General features: G+C 36.8%; 1 long non-coding RNA gene across 1 annotated transcript; it reads left to right on the forward strand.

The window, feature by feature from the left end:
• The first annotated feature begins 3,067 nt into the window (after positions 1–3,067).
• Positions 3,068–7,284, forward strand: LOC307162069. Its single transcript, XR_013821853.1, has 3 exons — positions 3,068–3,170; positions 4,080–4,104; positions 4,466–7,284. It is a non-coding gene; the product is annotated as an uncharacterized lncRNA (long non-coding RNA).
• The last annotated feature ends 369 nt before the right edge of the window (positions 7,285–7,653 follow it).

Below are 7,653 nucleotides of genomic sequence, written 5' to 3' on the forward strand. Positions count from 1 at the left end.
ATTTGTCTCTTTCACCCGATCGCCGTTGAGAAATCTCAGGTTTGATTGTAGATTTTGCAAGTTCAACATGGATTTTAGGTCGAAAGTTGAATGAACGAGTACTTATGTCGTTTTGATTTCTTACAGGTTGAGTTGTTGTTGCCCATAACACGCTAGCATTCTGCTAATGACGTCAGCATTCTGACGTCATTGACATTTTGAAAGACTTTTTAAAGCAAATAAGTGACTCTAAAAAATCTAACACCCAGCAATGTGTAATTTCTTTGCATCTCCTTTCGAATACAACATTCAAATTACTAGACAAAAAATTATATCCTGAGAAAAGTGGATTTTGAGGGGTATACCGCCATTGACCTCCATTCATTCTGCACTCGTCCTGTGAGCGCCCTCATATGGAATCAGAGTGGAACTGCAACCAGTTCAGAAGCCGGAAGTGTAGTGAGAGTGAATAATTTTATATAAAAATATTTTTTCAAAGTTTTTAAAAAATCATATGCTAACAATGCCGATTTCAATTACAATTTCGTTATTTCAAATGTAGGCGCGTTGCGCGTGGCAAGCGCGCTCATAATGTAAGAGACGCCGGCGCGACCACAACATAGACCCACAACATTGCCCAACATCAAATGGCAAACATAATGCAAGCGGAACGAAACTGCTCGTTATTGTGTGGTTGACGGACCGTTTATCAGTTTGGACCTCTATGGTTTGGACCATAGACTGTAAAAAAATATGGACGTAATATCCGTGACGTCACCCGTAGGTTTCTGAAGACCGTTTTTGAAGCCTAAAGTGGGCGGAGCCGGCCGTCGCCATCTTGGCCTCGCGTCACCTCGCGTCACTCCCGGATAACAGAAAATGGGCAAAGAGGCGGGGCGTGAGTGGAGCTCAGGAGTCTGTCTATCTGAAATCACCACCTAGCTCGACGTGATCGAGTTAGCTCATATACTGTCTATGGTTAGCTCAGGCTGGGGAGGTAATGCTATAACGTTATGCTGCTTACAGTACCAAGTCGCGACTGCACAGGGCCTCGCGCTATAGTGACAGTTGATGATGTAAAGCCAATTAAAAGTTCCTATTTTTGCCCTTCGAAATATTATAATAGTTAAAAGACATGGCTACATGTGAGACTGTGTATCGTGATTATGTACTATTCTGCTAGTTGAAAATGTATTATGCAGTAACTTAAGTTAATATTACTCTTGAGTGTGTGTGTGTGTGTGTGTGTGTGTGTGTGTGTGTGTGTGTGTGTGTGTGACAGTGATTTGTGCATACATGTCAGTCACTTTTTTTATAGTCTATGGTCCGTCAGCGCGGCATCGCTCGTCAAGTTCGTAGAGAGCTTATTCAGTACATTTTAAATTCTGATTTTGGCCGCCTCTCAAATGGGTTAAATCATAGATATACTGCCTATGAAGATCAAGTATAAGAGCTAGAAAATCCGCGCTCATTCAAGGATGTGCATTTTTTGCATGGACGGAGAAAGCGCCGACACCTGCAGGATTTCATCTGACGGTACATAAGCATATTATAATCTATCTGTTCCGTGAGAGCAGAACGAACGAGCCTTTATTGACGTTTTTAAATCTGAAAACCCCAAAAACCAACGAAATTGTCAGACATCCATTAGTGCATGTTCACAGAGGAAAACAACTGAAATACAGAGCTGGTTGTTCTCTCGAACGATACTCGACGACAACGCCGGAATCCTAAACCGTGGGCGAAGTAATGGGTGTATTAAATTGTATGAAATAATCCCGAAAAAAGCACAAACACTGCAGAGATGGCAAGTTCAGCAGCTAAAATTTGCTGAGGTGAAGTGACGGCTAACAGCAGACAAACGGCTAGCATTGACATCAGCGGCAATCCACCTGTCACTCAAGTGGCCACGCCACACCCTTAATTATGCAGAACTTTAAATATTAATCAACTAAACGGATGAGTTATAAAAAAATTCACCCCCCTCACAGTTGTCATGAAGGGCAAACTTAGCTGTATAGACCAAAGCCACATACAGACACCAGGCTGTAAACACGTTTTTTTCTGCTGTAAAATTTGGCATTTTTAACATGGGGGAGATACAGATTTGACTCACTTCTGACAACAGCCTCAACCGGCTAGTCAATGAATTGCAGTTTAACTCACTTCCGTGTTGGTTTCAAGAGAGAGACGGGGAGGTTGCCGCTTGGTTTGGACCAGTGCAGCGCGAGCCGATCGTGATAATGCGACGCTGTTAAGCGCTAATAAGAGATCCAGTAAAGAAAGCATTTGAATTCGCCACAGAAGTAATAACATCGCTGCGACTCCTGCGAGATCTAGTGAGAAACTTGTGAGAAATGTTAGTTTTAATATAAAAAAAAGAAATCAAGGAAATTTCTCTGGCATTTCTTTCTTTTTGCTGTATCAAAAACGTACCGAACCGTACCGTGACACAAGTGTATCGTATCGAACCGAACCGTGAATTTTGTGAACCGTTACACCCCTTATATATATATATATATATATATAGCCTATATATATATATATATATATATATATATATATATATATATATATATATATATATATATATATATATTAGTGCTGGGAAAAAATGTATTGCATCCAAAATAAAAGTTTGTGTTTGCATAATATATGTGTGTGAACTGTGTATAATTATTTTGTATATAAATACACACATATGCATGTATTAATTAAAAAATGTTTGCATGTATATACTGTCTATACATTTATACATAATTTATATTATATATAAATATAAATAATTTATATATAAATAAATAAAAATATTAAATATATACATGCATATGTGTGTATTTATATATACAAAATAATTATACACAGTACACACATATATATTATGCAAACACAAACTTTTATTTTGGATGCGATTAATTTTTTCCCAGCACTAATATATATATATATATGGGGGGGGGGGTCACGTATTGTTAAATATGTACATGGGGGGGGGCCCAAGGAAAAAGGTTGGGAACCACTGGTCTATACCACCATCATCAAAGAAGAGCATCTTCTATATTTGTGTGTGTGTGTGTATTATACAGTTGGAGCTACATATATTTTTTAAAAAAAAAATGGCGCAGAAGTACAACTCACGCTGGAGGAGAAAGGTGAAGAGCCAGCAAAATACTTGCAAAATATACAGAAGAAAGGTTGGGAAATTTACATTTTATTGTTTTTATATTGTCATCTGCAGTGATTGAATATAAGCACATTCACCCAAGTTCTGTATTTATGTACGATTTGAGGTGTTGGTACTTAACTTGCCACTTGATATTTCCACTCCACTACATTTTAGGGAAAAATAATATTTTAATGTTTACTACACTACATTTATCTGATAACTATAGTTTCCATTTGCTTTACAGATTACATGAAGCTTCAGAGTCAAAACAGCACATTTTTAGATTAATTTACATGAATGACTTAACTGATTCAGGTCAATAACAAATCTGATAATTGGCCAGGACATAATCAACCAATCCATACATGTAAATATTATGTAATTTACTTACACTTTTGAAGTACATTTACTGTGATATCATATACTTTAATACTTCTACTAAAGTCATTTTCATGTGGGTAACTAGCTTTTACCAAAGTCATATTTTAACAACTTCCCTTTTACTGAAGTGTGACTTTCAGGTAATTTATATAAAAAAAAAACATTTAGCTGCTATGTTCTTTACTCAGCTACATTTCATCAGCTCCATTGGTTCTGACAATGTTCCTCAATAATTTTATATAACAATAAAATATTTGTTTGAAATGACAGTAAGATCACCTTTATATGTGGGATTAGCAAAATATTAAGAACATGTCTGACCTAGTAGTGTTCAACAGCACTACAAAGTACAGTTTTCAAAATGGCCATCCAAGTAAATAATCACCTCTTTTAAACAGATCCAATAAAATGTTAATATTTTAATCCCCATGAGGGGAGAATTTATAGCAGGATTTCCTACAGTATATACTGCATTGTTGTAACCTAGGTATGCCTTATAAATTTGCATGCGAGTGTTAAATATGCTTAATGTATTATCATTCTCGGTTTTCTGCAGGACACACAAGGACAGGAAAATAGAGGTAAAACATGTGCAAAAATGTAAAACAACTAACTCCATTTCCTTCAGTCTCCAAGATGGCATGTAGTTTATTTATTCTGTGGAAATCGCATGTTGCAAAGCTTTAAATTTTGATTGACTGGAGCGTTAATTCAAAGTTAATGTGTCCAATAAAACACTGTTACTGAAGTGAGACCTTCAAACCTCACTTGTCAAGGGTTTACTGACAGCTCAGGTGATTATTATAACACTTTAATAGTCTAGTAATTAGTAATGTGTTTAGCATAAGTATAATGAAAAATAAACATGTTGAGACTAGTAAGCCATAAATTCACCAATCAAGTAAAAGCAAATTAATCAATTGATTATTTTTTTTCTAGAAGCAACAAACTGGAGGTCAGATGATTGCAGCACCGAGCAAGTGACCAGATCTGCTAATTTGGAAGACTCTTCAAACACAAATGTGTGTAACATCCATTACGCCAACCATTCATCCCAGTGCTATGGACACACAAGTGAGATGCATCACTCTGGTCTTAATGTTGAATCAGAGCCTGAACAGCCTATTTACATGGATACATTTCCTGAGCACCTACCTGAATTTGTTGAAGAAGGGACTTTAGATGACAATGCGTTATTTGATGAAGACTTTTCAATTGATGATGACCTATCATTTGAAGACAGTTTTGAGCTTAACCAAGAGGAGGGAACAGAACTCGAAAGCTCTACAAACACTGTAGATCATCCACTGTACAGAAATGCACCAATTTCTGTTGCAGAGAGTCTTCTCCTCATAATGACTTTTGCAAACAGACACAAAATAACAGGAAAAGCTCTCAGTGATTTGCTTACATTAATATCTCTGCACTGCCCCTCTGATACACAGACTGAGTGTCTTAAAAATGTACACAAATTTAAACAGTTTTTTGATGATCCCTCCTCTCTGCTTTTGCACAAATATTGTAGCTCATGCTTCATGATTGTTGAGAGTACAGACACCCAGTGTAAAACCTGTGAAGCCAATGTGTTGATGGAGGGGTCAACCTCCTATTTCATTGAGGTTCCCATTGAAGCACAACTGAATTGTGAGATTGTTTGCTCAGGAAGGTTTTGAAGAAAAACTTAAGTTCAGGTTTAATAGACATAAAAAGTGTCATGACAGTATTGAAGAAATATATGACGGAAAAACCTTTCAGAAATTTACTACTTGCAATGGGCCTCTCAGTGATTCCAGAAACATTTCGTTAATGTGGAACACAGACGGCATACCTATTTTTAAGTCTTCAAAGTTTTCTGTTTGGCCTTTTTATTGTGTCATAAACGAGTTAAATTTTGTTGAACGCACGAAACGAGAAAACATGATATTTGCAGGTGTTTGGTTTGGGGATTCAAAGCCGTCAATGTTGACATTCCTTGAACCACTGTGTGGCACTCTGAACAAAATTGAAAGAGAAGGAATTTCTCTTCAGTTTGCAGGAGCTCAAGAACCTTTCATATGCAAAGCCTTTACCATTGCAGGAACCTGCGATTTGCCTGCAAAAGCTTTGGTACTTAATAGTGTTCAATTCAATGGACATTTTGGGTGTCTAAAGTGTGAACAGCCAGGTCAAACAGTGAAGACTGGAGAGAGAGGTCATGTCCATGCCTTTCCTTTCCAGAAGACAGATCCAAAAGGCCCGCCTCGTACTCACAAGGGGTTTGTAGATTATGCTAAGATGGCCTATGATTCCAACAGCGTTGTTCGTGGGGTGAAGGGACCTACGTTTCTCAGCAGACTAACAAGCTATGATTTGGTCTTGGGCACAGGTATAGACTACATGCATTCTGTACTACTGGGAGTAATGCGTCTATTGATGTTTTTGTGGTTTTCCACAGAGTTTTCTCGATGTGCATTCAGTATGGTCAGATCAATCAAAGAAGTTGACAAACGTCTGAAAGAAATAAGGCCACCATTTATGATTCGATTCCCTCGTTCTGTGTCTTCTCACAGGATGTTCTTTAAAGCATCTGAGTATCGGTACATTTTGCTGTTTTTCGGGCCAGTTGTATTCCGGGGCATTCTTGCAGGACTGTACTACAACCATTTCCTGCTCCTTAGTGAAGCAATCTTTATTCTTCTGATGGAGTCAATAACCCCTGCTCAAATAGATCATGCTGAGAAACTACTCTGGAATTTCTGTTCTCAAATGAGTGGACTCTATGGTGAGCGATACATGACAGCCAATTTGCACTTACTTGTCCATTTAGCTGATAGTGTGAGAGCTCTTGGACCTCTGTGGACACACTCTTGCTTTCACTTTGAAGACAAAAATGGGTACTTGCTCCGTCTTATACATGGAACCCAGAATATACCTGCCCAAATGGTAAATGCTGTAAAGACTATACAATCTCTCCCTAGCATCACACAAAACATAAAGCTGAACATAGTAACTACTGAGTTTTTGGCCAGAATGACAAATAGCAATAGTTATCAACCAAGTAATGTTGTCAATATTGTGGCCATGTTAGGGGCATCATTCAATAGATGTCTTGAAACTGATGATATTTTTCTTCTGGAACAGTTTCTTGGTCAGGCTTTACATAGTAATGTCGTCAAGGCATATAACAGAGCTCAAATAGGGAAAATAATTTACACTTCCCAGCAGTATGTCAAAACCAAAAGACGAAACAATTACAGTGTTATTTTGTGATGGTGCGCAGATCAAATATGGACAGATTAAATTATTGTGTTCCTACAAAGAACCCAATGAAGGTCAGAATGAGATAAAACTTGCATTTTTGAATGAATTTGCAGTTGCAAGCATAAATCTTCTACAAGATACTTTGACAGGTGGAACGTGTTTCCATATTGTTAGCCTCCTGGAAGTTCCTGTGAGAAAGACAGTGGTAGGACTTGAAAGTATTTTGGGCAAGTTGATGTTCATTGATTTGTCCTCAATGCCTGGTATTGTGTTTGCTGCACATTTCCCTAACAAACTTGAAAGGGACTAAAGATATTATAAAGTCAAAGATATGATCTTATTTTGAACAGAAGAGCCCATGATTTTTCCAACTAGTTGAAAATCCTTACTGAAAATGTAAAATATGTTGATGGACAAATAGTTTATACTGTGATGCCATCTCAACTGTTTTATATGGGCAAATCTATTGTCATACAAAAAGGTCACTTTGGGGCTAACATGAGAAGATGCATACATCTGAATATACAACATTAAATTTATTAATGATATGAGTTTTTGGCAGTTAAACTTTGATACATCTGAAATGTTGAAATTGTAATTTCTTTGCTCTCAAGTTACCAATAAATTACTGTTTTTATTTTACAATGTGTTTTGTGTGGTTAATAAAATTATTTTACTGAATTACATGCAGTGAAATATTTCAAATCATTTATAGAAAATAATATAAAAGAAGAGGGTCTTTGCAGCCTAAAATAAAAGATTTACAAATAATTTATTCATACAGTAATACATTATATTAAAAAAAATCATGTGGATTAAGATATCATATGATATGAAACAACCAAGACAGTGATCCAAGTCTGAGAATTCAATGAGCACTTGTGGAAATC

The sequence above is a fragment of the Squalius cephalus genome, assembly GCF_949319135.1.
Source record: "Squalius cephalus genome assembly, chromosome: 7".
Taxonomy (NCBI): Eukaryota; Metazoa; Chordata; class Actinopteri; order Cypriniformes; family Leuciscidae; genus Squalius; species Squalius cephalus.